Raw genomic sequence first — 13,275 nt, forward strand, 5'->3', positions numbered from 1 at the left:
CGTCTGGAGGTTAGTTAACAAGTATACAGAATGGTGTCGTCTGCGTAGAGGTGGATCAGAGAATCACCAGCCTCAAGAGTGACATCATTGACGTATACAGAGAAAAGAGTCTGCCCGAGAATTGAACCCTGTGGCACCCCCATAGAGACTGGCAGAGGTCCGGACAACAGGCCCTCCCATTTGACACACTGAACTCTATCTGAGAAGTAGTTGGTGAACCAGGCGAGGCAGTCATTTGAGAAACCAAGGCTGTTGAGTCTGCCGATAAGAATGCGGTGATTGACAGAGTCGAAGCCTTGGCCAGGTCGATGGATATAGCTGCACAGTATTGTCTTTTGTTGATGGCGATTATGATATCGTTTAGGACCTTGAGCGTGGATGAGGTGCACCCATGACCAGCTCAGAAACCAGATTGCATAGCGGAGAAGGTACGGTGGGATTCGAAATGGTCGGTGATCTGTTTGTTAACTTGGCTTTCAAAGACCTTAGAAAGGCAGGGCAGGATAGATATAGGACTGTAACAGTTTGGGTCTAGAGTGTCTCTCCCTTTGAAGATGGGGATGGCTGCGGCAGCTTTCCAATCTTTGGGGACCTCAGACGATACGAAAGAGGTTGAACAGACTAGTAATATGGGTTGCAACAATTGCGGCTGATAATTTTAGAAAGAGAGGGTCCAGATTGTCTAGCCCAGCTGATTTGTAGGGGTCCAGATTTTGCAGCTCTTTCAGAACATCAGCTGACTGGATTTGGGTGAAGGAGAAATGGAGGAGTCTTTGGCAAGTTGCTGTGGGGGGTGCAGAGCTGTTGACCGGGGTAGAGGTAGCCAGGTGGAAAGCATGGCCAGCCGTAGAAAAATGCTTATTGAAATTCTTGATAATCGTAGATTTATCGGTGGTGACAGTGTTTCCTAACCTCAGTGCAGCTGGGAGGTGGTGCTCTTATTCTCCATGAACTTTACAGTGTCCCAGAACTTTTTGGAGTTTGTGCTACAGGATGCAAATTTCTGTTTGAAAAAGCTAGCCTTCACTTGTGTATATTGGTTCCTAACTTCCCTGATAAGTTGCAATTCGTGTGAGTTATTCGATGCTATTGCAGTACGCCACAGGATGTTTTTGTGCTGGTCAAGGGCAGTCAGGTCTAGAGTGAACCAAGGGCTATATCTGTTCCTGGTTCTATATTTTTTGAATGAGGCATGCTTATTTAAGATGGTGAGGAAAGCACTTTTAAAGAATAACCAGGCATCCTCTACTGACGGAATGAGGTCAATATCTTTCCAGGATACCCGGGCCAGGCCGATTAGAAAGGCCTGCTCGCTGGAGTGTTTTAGGGAGCGTTTGACAGTGATGAGGGGTGGTCATTTGACCACGGACCCATTACGGACGAAGGCAATGAGGAAGTGATCACTGAGATCCTGGTTGAAGACAGCAGAGGTGTATTTAAAGGACAGGTTGGTCAGGATGATATCTAAGAGGGTGCCCGAGTTTACGGATTTGGGGTTGTACCTGGTAGGTTCCATGATAATTTGGGTGAGATTGAGGGCATCTAGTTTAGATTGTAGGACGGCTGGGGTGTTAAGCATATCCCAGTTTAGGTCACCTAACAGTACAAACTCTGGAGATAAATTGGGGGCAATTAATTCACATTTGGTGTCCAGGGCGCAGCTGGGGGCTGAGGGGGGTCTGTAACAAGCAGCAACAGTGAGAGACTTATTTCTGGAAAGGTGGATTTTTAAAAGTAGAAGCTCGAACTGTTTGGGCATAGACCTGGATAGCATGACAGAACTCTGCAGGCTGTCTCTGCAGTAGATTGCAACTCCACCACCTTTGGCAGTTCTGTCTTGGCGGAAAATGTATACACAGAGGCATTTTTCAGCTATGATTTTACCACTCAGAATCCAGAATGGATATGACAATGGGGCCAGCACAGGATGTAATACACCCTTACAACAATCTACTTTTAGATTTTCTTGACTTCTTATCTGGTAAACTGCTACTATGTGTCAAGAAAATAGCCCCAATTAGGTGTTAGTGTACTCCAGTAAAAAACGGCTGGTTTAGATTAAAAACTATTGCCGTGTCCACGTTCATAGGGGCATGAGAGACCAGTCAATGGTAGAATTGAGTTGGCACTTTATTGATAGACCCACAAGGTTGAGGTGACTCATGGACAGTAATTAGTCTTTTTTTTTTTTTGCATTGATACATTGTGTCTTCTAACTGTCCAAGAATAGGATCCAAAGTGTTAGGAAATATTTGTTCCCATAAATACAATGGAGGATTTCTCTCATACCTCTGGCACTTTAGTCAGACTGCCAGACTGTGCACTACAGAGCCAATCAGGAGAGAATACATACAGGTCAACGGTGCCAATTGAAAGTCAAGGGGTGTGTCTGTGCCTTTTGGATAACTCTCTCTTTACAGAGAACCCCTGTGGTTCAAGTCTGCTTTGCGCATGTCTGAAAGTGACAGAGCCAGCAGCCAAGAGTTTTTCACAGTATGTCATAAAAAACTATTACACTTATGAATGTATGTAAAATGCTAATATGTATTAGATCCAGTACAATGGAATAACTAAGACCTGAATTTGAATGCAGCGTGTTCCGATTGCTCCTTCTCTTTCTGTCCAGCAGGGTCAACCAAAAACACTTGGCCTGATGGTTCATGCAGATACTGGGGAAGCAATATAGAAATGTATTGATCCCTTAAATGATTTTACTATTAAAATTACCCATATCACAACCCTCATTCCTCTTCACAAAAATGTACCTAAGTCAATTTTGGAAAAAGGATTTTACTCACAAAAGAAATAGTAGACCATGCATCAAATAACTATTTATCAGAAAAACTAACCCTCAGATGCAATATTGCATTTTGTAAGTCAAGTCATTATCAGGTTATATCAAGTTATGTAAACTGCGTTCTAATACTCAACTTAGAAGGATTTGTCTTAATGTACAGTATATGAAAGTGATGCTATGAAAAGGATTCCTTCACGTTATCAAGCTCACTGCCTATTACTGTGATTAAACAGAGCATATGAAACGTTGTTTTTCATGAGGCCTACCTGTGCGCCTTCCTTTAAGCACCTCTGAACACCTCTCCTGTCCTTCATCCATTCCACATACAGCCATTTGCGGATCTTTTCAGTGTCCATGTGAAAGATAGTTATTGCGAGGATGGAACATTTGTTGACTTAAAAATAACAAAATGTAACACCCATGTAAAATGAAGGCCTGCAAAGCTTACAGATTTAAGTCTAATAGCATGAGATGAAAGTAGACAAACATCAATGTGCAATATGAAGGTATAGTCAGTGGACATTCTGAACCTTGTTTGAAGTCACCAGGTCACATGACCGAGGAGCTATTGAAATTCTAAATTTTGAAAAATTCATGTAAAACCATGCGAGATGAAAATGGACAAACTAAAGGGTGTGCAATGTGTGTCTATGTCATCGGGTTAGTTACAACCAGTTTTGAAAGTGTTAGGAGTAATGGTTGAAGAGCTATTGAAATTTGATTTGTCACTACGTTGACCGTCCCTAACTGATGTTGGTGGACGTAAGGAAAACTACATGCGAATATCCAACCTGAAACTGTCTTTACCTCGGTGCGAATTGGTTAGGTTACTAATGTTTGCTCATCTGATGTTGTAATGTTAGCTAGCTAACGTTAGCTGTCTGACATTATCAGCAAAGCTAATTTTCACACCATAAACTAATTTATTTGACCAGATAAATTGGCTAATGTTGCTCAACATTTCTCTGGCTAGCTAACGTCCACCACAATTTCTCCCTCACCTCAAACTTTCCAAATGCCAGTAGTTTTCGGTTACAGCTCATGAAGTACGCTTCTTCACCTTCTCACCCCGGTCAGGCTTATCACCTAACGTTCCCATTCAAGGGGCGCGCTGCTGTAACTGACTAGCTGCCTTTCCAGTGCGCGCGCTGATTCTGTAACTAGTGAATTGGCTGTCTCTTCTTTCTTCCATTCTGTTGTTATGTAAACGATTGGCGGAGCCTTGGATACAGTCAGTATTGCTCCAAACGCGGATCACTCGTTCACTTACAGACAGACAGCTGTGATCCAACCCCCCCCCCCAAACTTTTTTCATCGGATCTACAAGAATCACGTAGGTCAGGCTATTTTAGATTCAAAACGGCGAATTACGCCAAAAGGTGACTAGTTTGCATCCCTGCAGGATTCAGTTTATTAGTCACTGAGTTGAGGACTGTTTGAGTGTGTTTCTCCATCCTTGTAGTGGATCATCAGGAAAGCTATATATACACACATTATACTGCACTTCACACAGGTCAGAGGTCACCATCAGCCAGGCTCAGATCAATGGCCCTATACACACTAGGGTTGTACAACTGATGTTCATTGCATTTGGTGAACACCCGAGTCAGGTGATAGTTGAGTTGAATATTCCGGTAAAGAGAGATTAGTTCAGTTGTGCGTTAATTTGTTCAAATTGTAGCCGAGTCAAGCCAGTTGTACAAGTTGGTACCTGGTAGAAATACACATTTAGGTGAGGTCAAATAAATCAAATGATGCGGCCAGGTCACACCTGCAGAAAAATATGGTCCAAAGGCCCCAAAAATGTTGCCATGGTAACACGGGCAGGTGCGTGGTCTGGGTGGTGTGTGCTGGGTTGGTCTTAGAATTCATAGGGACTGGGGGAGAGAGCAGGGTGGGTCCTCCCACCATTGATATACAATATCCAGTGACGCAGCAGTGGATAGTTGATGAAGATTTCTGTCTTCAGTACGCACTACCACCACTTCTCAAACAGTATCCTGTCCTGGGATAGGCCTAAACAGAGCAGGGTCTGGACCCCGCTCTCTATCATTCTCTCAAATGTTGTGAACAAATTTGTCAGTGAGCATTTCTGCTTTGCCAAGATAATCCATCCACCTGACAGGTGTGGCATATCAAGAAGCTGATTAAACAGAATGATCATTACACAGGTTCACCTTGTGCTGGGGACAATAAAAGGCCCCTCAAATGTGCAGTTTTGTCACAATGCTACTGATGTCTCAAGTTGAGGGAGCGTGCAATTTGCATGCTGACTGCAGAAATTTTCACCACAGCTGTTTCCAGGAGATTTTATTTAAATGCATCTACCATAAGCTGCCTCCAAAGTCATTTTAGAGAATTAGGCAGTACATCCAACTGGTCTCACAACCACGTGTAACCATGCCAACCCAGCACCGCCACATCCAGCTTCTTCACCTGCTGGATTATCTGAGACCAGCCACCCAGACAGCTGATGAAACTGTGGGTTTGCACAACCAAAGGAGTTTTGCACAAACTGTCAGAAACCATCTCAGGGAAGCTCATCTGCGTGCTCATCGTCCTCACCAGGGTCTTGACCTGACTGCAGTTCGGTGTCGTAACCAACTTCAGTGGACAAATGCTCACCTTAAATGGCCACTGGCACGCTGGAGAAGTGTGCTCTTCAATAATGAATCCACGTTTCAACTGTACCGTGGTGGCGGTGGGGTTGTGGTATGGGCAGGCATAAGCTACGGATAACGAACACAATTGAATTTTATTGATGGCAATTTCAATGCACGGAGATACTGTGACGAGATCATGAGGCCCATTGTTGTGCCATTCAACCGCCGCCATCACCTCATGTTTCAGCATGACAATGCACGGCCCCATGTCACAAGGATCTGTACACAATTCCTGGAAGCTGAAAATGTCCCAGTTTTCTATGGCCTACATATTCACCTGATGTCACCCATTGAGCAAATTTTGGACTTGCAACTACGCACAGCCATTGAAGAGGAGTGGGATAACATTCCACAGGCCACAATCAACAGCCTGATCAACTCTATGTGAAGGAGATGTGTCGCGCTGCATGAGGCAAATGGTGGTCACACCAGATACTGACTGGTTTTCTGATCCACACCCCTACTTTTTTAGTTTTTTTTGTTTAAGGTATCTGTGACAAACAGATGCTTATCTTTATTCCCAGTCATGTGAAATCCATAGATTAGGGCCTAATGAATTCATTTCAATTGACTGATTTCCTTATATGAACTGTAGCTCAGTAACACTAACACACACACTAGTGATGCGTGGGTCAGCTGTTTTTTCACCCGCCCACAATTGCTAATAACCCATCCGCAACCACCCGGCTATATGTGAGAAAGTGAAAATCTGAGGCCCGCACCCAACACGAACATAGAAAATGCACAGTTGTCTAGTCAGACAGCGGAATGTTTTTTTGAGGCTGTTTGTTAGTCAACTTGTCTATAATTAGATACATGCAGCTTCTCTTCTGTCATTACTTGTTGCCCCAGGAGACTAAATACAGTTGTTTAAGTCAGAAGTTTACATACACTTAGGTTGGAGTCATTAAAACTTGTTTTTCAACCACTCCACAAATTTCTTGTTAACAAACTATAGTTTTGGCAAGTCGGTTAGGACATCTACTTTCTACTTTGTGATTATTTCACTTATAATTCCCTGGATCACAATTCCAGTGGGTCAGAAGTTTGCATACACTAAGTTGACTGTGCCTTTAAACAGCATGGAAAATTCCAGAAAATTATGTCTTGGCTTTAGAAGCTTCTGACAGGCTAATTGACATAATTTAAGTCAATTGGAGGTGTACCTGTGGATGTATTTCAAGGCTACCTTCAAACTCAGTGCCTCTTTGCTTGACATCATGGGAAAATCAAAAGAAATCAGCCAAGACCTCAGAAAAATAATTGTAGACCTCCACAAGTCTGGTTCATCCTTGGGAGCAATTTCCAAATGCCTGAAGGTACCACGTTCATCTGTACAAACAATAGTACGCAAGTATAAACACCATGGGACCACACAGCCATCATACCGCTCAGGAAGGAGATGTGTTCTGTCTCCTAGAGATGAGGGTACTTTGTTGCAAAAAGTGCAAATCAATCCCAGAACAGAAAAGGACCCTGTAAAGGCATTGGAGGAAACAGGTACAAAAGTATCTATATTCACAGTAAAACGAGTCCTATATCGACATAACCTGAAAAGGCCACTTAGCAAGGAAGAAGCCACTGCTCCAAAACCGCCATAAAAAAAAACAGACTACGGTTTGCAACTGCACATCGGGACAAAGGTGGTACTTTTTGGAGAAATGTCCTCTGGTCTGATGAAACAAAAATAGAACTGTTTGGCCATAATGACCATTGTTATGTTTGGAGGAAAAAGGGGGATGTGTGCAAGCCGAAGAAACCCATCCCAACCGTGAAGCACGGAGGTGGCAGTATCATGTTGTGGGGGTGCTTTGCTGCAGGAGGGACTGGTGCACTTCACAAAATAGATGGCTTCGTGAGGCAGGAAAACGATGTGCATATATTGAAACAACATCTCAAGAAATCAGTCAGGAACTGAAAAAGCATCTGTGAGCAAGGAGGCCTACAAACCTGACTCAGTTACATCAGCTCTGTCAGGAGGAATAGGCCAAAATTCACCAAACTTATTGTGGGAAGCTTGTGGAAGGCTACCTGAAACGTTTGACCCAAGTTAAACAATTTAAAGGCAACGCTACCAAATACTAATTGAGTGTATGTAAACTTCTGACCCACTGGAAAAGTGATGAAAGAAATAAAAGCTGAAATAAATCACTCTACTATTATTAACATTTCACACTTAAAATAAAGTGGTGATCCTAACTGACCTAAGAAAGGGACTTTTTACTAGGATTAAAATGTCAGGAATTGTGAAAAACTGAGTTTAAATATATTTGGCTACGTTGTATATAAACTTCCGACTTCAACTATAAACCCTTGCTCACCAGAATGTCATAAATCGATAGAATGAATGCATCAAGTGTGGTCATATTGATTATTGTCCAGTCATATGGTCAAGTGCTGCAAAGATGGACCTAGTTAAGCTGCAGCTAACCCAGAACAGAGCGGGACATTTTACTCTTCATTGTAATCAGTGGGGTGATTTCAATACTATACATGGCAGACTCTCTTGGCTAAGAGTTGAGGTAAGACGGACTGCATCACTTCAAGTTATAAGAAATTCCAAATTGTTTGCACAGTCAACTTACATACAGCACTGAGAAACACACACTTTCCCCCACCAGACAAGCCACCAGAGGTCTTTTCACAGTCCTCAAGTCCAGAACAAATTCAAGGAAACGTACAGTATTATACAGAGCTGTGAGTGCATGGAACTCCCTTCCATAGCGCAAGTGAACAGCAAACCTGGTTTCACAAAACTAGTAAAGCAACACCTCACGGCACAACGCCTCTCCCCTATGTTCCCTACTTGTTGTGTGTATGTCCTGACATGTATGTGTAACTGATAGATACACACACACTACATGTTAATGTTTTTGAATGCATGTAAATTGTAATGTCTTGTCTGTAGTCTTTTTTGTTACGTGTCAGACACCAGTAAGACCAGATGTCACCATTGGCGTCAGCTAATGGGGATCTTAATAAAATCTAATCAAAATTCTCTGCTTCTCTCACACAGCAAAGATGTTTAGGGACCGGGGAGAAAATGCAATAACGCAAAGAAAGCAACATTTTCAAACTGACATCAGTTTGACTGGTTTTAAGGAAATTAAAAGCTTAGATGCATATTTTATGTGGTTGAATTACTAAAATCAGCTTTTATGATGCTTATAAAGATAGGGACCGTCTGTAAATGTGGCAGTGCTAACCGTGTATTCATTCTCTATGCGGAAATAAATAACTCATATTTCTCCCCTCCACTCCTGTTCCCGAGTCAAAATTTACATTTGGTGTGTAATTTTACTGCAAGAAATGCTTCATTCTGCAGGAGTTAATGTTATATTAGGCAATGTGAGAGGTTATAGACCTACCATTCAGATTTCAGTTAGGTTACTATTCCATTTAACCCATATGAACAGTAGTTCCCTTGACGTACCATTTTGACAGATACTACTACACTGTTGGACCTAGGAACACAAGCATTTCACTACACCCACAATAACATCTGCTAAATATGTGTATGTGACCAATAAAAATAGATTTGAAGTCCCTTAGGCTACGCACTAACAGCAGATAATAAATAATAAAAGAAAGACCTCAATGTAGCCTATAGATATGAATTATATGTACAGTATAGGCTACATTGATTTTATTTTTTATCCACACAATTTTTCATGACCCGAAACCCACCCGCCCCGCAGATATAACCACAGGAGCTGCGGGTTATGAGTCAACCTACGTACCCCCCCCTAAACCCACCTGCCCTGCGATTATAACCACAGGGACTGCGCGGGTTATGAGTCAACCCACGTACCCCCCCTTAAACCCACCCGCCCTGCGGATATAACCACAGGGGCTGCGGGTTATGAGTCAACCCACGTACCCTCCCCTAAACCCACCTGCCCTGCGATTATAACCACAGGGACTGCGCGGGTTATGAGTCAACCCACGTACCTCCCCCTAAACCCACCCGCCCTGCGGATTTAACCACAGGGGCTGCGGGTTATGAGTCAACCCACGTACCTCCCCCTAAACCCACCCGCCCTGCGGATATAACCACAGGGACTGCGGGTTATGAGTCAACCCACGTACCCCCCCTCACTTTGAAGAGCAGCTCTTGTGCATTCTTGGCGCTGTAGCAGAGGTGGGTGGAGCCTATGTTGTAGCCCCTCCCTACGTTAGCGGGGTTCTGTCGTAGCAGGTCAGCGGCGTGAAGCAGGATGGAGTATAAAGGGTTAATGCCCACGCCCCCCGCCACCAACAACAGGTCAACACAGGGGTCAGAGGGCAGGGGGTCAAAGAAGAAGTTACCACCCACACGCATTGCTACATGGGAGTCCATGGTGCACTGAGGAGAGAGAGAGAGAGAAAGAATAAAAATAGTGTTTATTTTGTAATGATAAATAACTCCGGTATGAGACGTGTCCACATTTTAGAAGTCTGCTTTCTGTTCCCTATTGTGGAGAAAGTCTGTTTTAGAGATATAAAAAAACGACTCCCATGCAGCATCGGTTTAGCTACTTCTGACAGGAGTCTCAGGAGACACAGACGCTGTTACACACACACACACACACACGATGGGAGAGAGAGACCTTATAGCTGGTAGGGGGGGTATTTTGAAGACAACAGCAGCAAATTCCCTCTCCTTTTCCCTTTCTCTTTATACACACACATGTATACACACACTCCTCTGCTTTATCTGTTGTCACATTCCCCACACTCTAACCCAGTACAGGCGGAAGAGTTAACAACAGGCTCATCAAACAATCCCAGGGCTGAGTACAGTCTCCAACCACTTTACTGTGGAATATCAGACAGCTTTATGTGGCGACAACCACAGTCACACACAGCTTACTGCTCAGAGAAGACACAGCTACTGGATGAGATCAGACTTACAATACAACCTATAAACACACACACACCAGATGGAGAGACAGGCAGAAAAACTGACAGACACTGACAACGCTATTGATTTTGAGGCAGAAACTAAAACTACATGTGAAAATGTTCATTTCAATGTAGACACACACACTCACTCACCTTGGTGTGTATCCAATGTGCGGGGGGATGTTGTGTGTATTTGACAGCCAGCTCGATGACACCCTCTCTCTGCAGCAGACCTGAGAACACACAGAGAATCCTCCTACCTTCTCCATACCAGGGATAAAGAAGTCCACCCTGGACACACAGAGAGACAGACAGACAAACCGAGAGAGACAAAAAGAGAATCCTTATTGTTAAGTAATGCAAAACATGTCCAACTGAGAACGTAATCTAACGGATTCAAACGCAACCTCAAAATGTACAGAATGTGTCCATGTCTCTCACATAACATACCACAGGAAGTGGTAACTTTCCACAAGTTCGAGAGAAAAAAAAAAAAAAAGTACACAGCCCTCCAAGGCAATAACAACTAGCAAGCATCTCTCCCTCTCTGACACCTAAACAGAGACACACACATATGTTTCTCCCACTCCTCCTACCCACCTGTCATATGGACTGGAGGAGGTGTAACCAAAGTATTTACATCTGCTTTACATCCATCCAGCCCCTTCTGTTTATACACAACACAAACCGCCCACCAACAGTATGGACCACAGAGTTGAAGGGGATATTTATCAACTGAATGTACTTTTACATCACATAAATTAAACATGTTTATGGATGTGTGCTTTGCTTTTAGCTACAATACTAATGCCGTTTTCCTTTGTAGCTCAGTGGGTTAGAGCATGCCACGTGTAACGCCAGGGTAGTGAGTTCGATTCCCGGGACCACCCATTGGTAATGAATGCACGCATGACTAAGTCGCTTTGGAAAAGCAGAGTGCTAAATGTTATGTTAATAATGTTATGAAAACTGTTATTGGGTCTGATACAATCTTGCAAGTTGGAAATCCCCCCATAACTGCTTCCTGCTGTCATCATATGCATTTGTTTATCAACTTATTTATTTACCTGTATTTTAACCAGGTGGGTTGATTGAGAACATTGTCTTTTAACACAATGACCTGGGGAACAGTGGCAGGGGAGAGCAACACTGTAAATAGCATTACACACATTCAATACAACACTTCCCTCTAGTGCCTGGTAAAGGTATTACAGCCATTATAAAAAGAGGATTGCGCAAGACCTTGATGGATTGCAGGAGGTAATCTCTCTCACTGTGCGTGATGATTGACAGCAGCCTGTGCCAGATAATGAATTTCATAACCTCTATACAGCTGTGTGGACCTTTTGTCCAACAAACTGTTGATGTGATATACTGGTTAATTGTGACAACACATTGCCTCTCCCCCTATACCGTAGCTACCCATACCTATAGCCTACGCACTTGTGCAGATCTGAAAGGATTGGATAGGTGTAAACATCCTCTCCCCAAAGCCATTGGTGTAAATGCTGTATTCAGTCTCCTTTCAACGAGCTATGAATGTAGCCAAACAAATGACAGTACTGTACTACTCACCACTGTCCAGCTCTGAAAGTAAAGTCTGGATGGACAGCTAGCCGGAGGCGTTTCACTGTCTCAGACTCGTCCATGATGCCACATACCCGCGCCGGATATACACGCTGGACACACACACCAACACACAATTTACAAATGAAATAACCTGTCAATCAATCATGAAGATTAACACAATTAAACTGTGGTAATAGTTTAGAATCTGTACATTAGAAACCATTAGCCGAGACATACACAGATTAACAAAATGTCTTCGATATTGTCAGTCTCATCATAACACATATCGTTAAACTGTTTTCAGCTTTGGATTGCATAAGCCACAGGTTTGTTGCTACAGTACAAACACAGCTGGATGGTCACTCACATCTTGTCTGTAGTTGCTGGCTGTCCTCTCTAGATGGTCCATTTGTCTTCTGGATGACATTTTCCTGAAAAGACAACAGAAGTGCCTACTTTATTTAAACATGTCTATCAGAAAAGAATGTAGCCAAGCTAATCAGCACAAAGGTCAGTTACGTGTATAACGTCAATGGCCCCTAGAAAGACACTGCAGTCTCACCTGTGTGCGGATATCATAACAAACAATAAATAGACTTGTACCTATTGTCAGATGAGTCCAGCTAACTTTAAGTAAATCATGATCTAAAAACAGGCGAGTAGTTCCGGGTGTATGGCAGCTTTGGTGTTGTTAAAGACGTGACAAAAGTGTAGTAGCCGCACAATCAGCCCCAAGCCCGCTCCTAACCCCCCAACAGTGACAGAGGGGTGACGGGCCACCTGACAGCAACAATACTCGACATATTATATATGAAACCCAACTCACCTTGTGATCGAACACAATACACGCGACCGTATCAGACCGCCGGACGCCCCCGACAATGTGAAGCTTCGAGCAGCCATGAAAAGTTTACAGAGGACGCTCATTGCGCAATATAATGTCACTTTACCTTTTCTTTAGAGAGGCAACCTATTGAGGGAGGGTGTTAGTGGCTAGCTAGCTGACGCTATAGTGATCTAAACCAGATTTAACAGATCACAACAAGCAGGTGAGTAATTTTGTCGATACGTTTAGTGTAGCTAGCATGCTAACCAACTGTGCAACCACCGTTTTTAAAGCAGAGAAATCCATAGCATGCTAGCTCAGCCAGCCCAGTCACACAACAAGCCTATACTCTCTAACTTAACATTTACAGCTATCGTAGCATTGACTGCATTCCCTACGGAATACAGCTAGTCTATCTGAAAAGCAAGTCTTGCCAATGTATGACAATATGTTTGATATGATATTCTTGCAGGTTAGATAACCTTCCTGAAATGTGTGGAAGTATTTGTTGACTCCGGAAGTGATTGACGGCATGC

At 43.3% G+C, this 13,275-nt stretch overlaps 1 pseudogene; it reads right to left on the reverse strand.

Moving 5' to 3' along the window:
- Window positions 1-2,112: 2,112 nt before the first annotated feature.
- LOC129830880 (oxidoreductase NAD-binding domain-containing protein 1-like) lies at window positions 2,113-13,275 on the reverse strand (annotated as a pseudogene).

Source organism: Salvelinus fontinalis, chromosome 32 (genome assembly GCF_029448725.1).
Source record: "Salvelinus fontinalis isolate EN_2023a chromosome 32, ASM2944872v1, whole genome shotgun sequence".
NCBI classification, from domain to species: Eukaryota; Metazoa; Chordata; class Actinopteri; order Salmoniformes; family Salmonidae; genus Salvelinus; species Salvelinus fontinalis.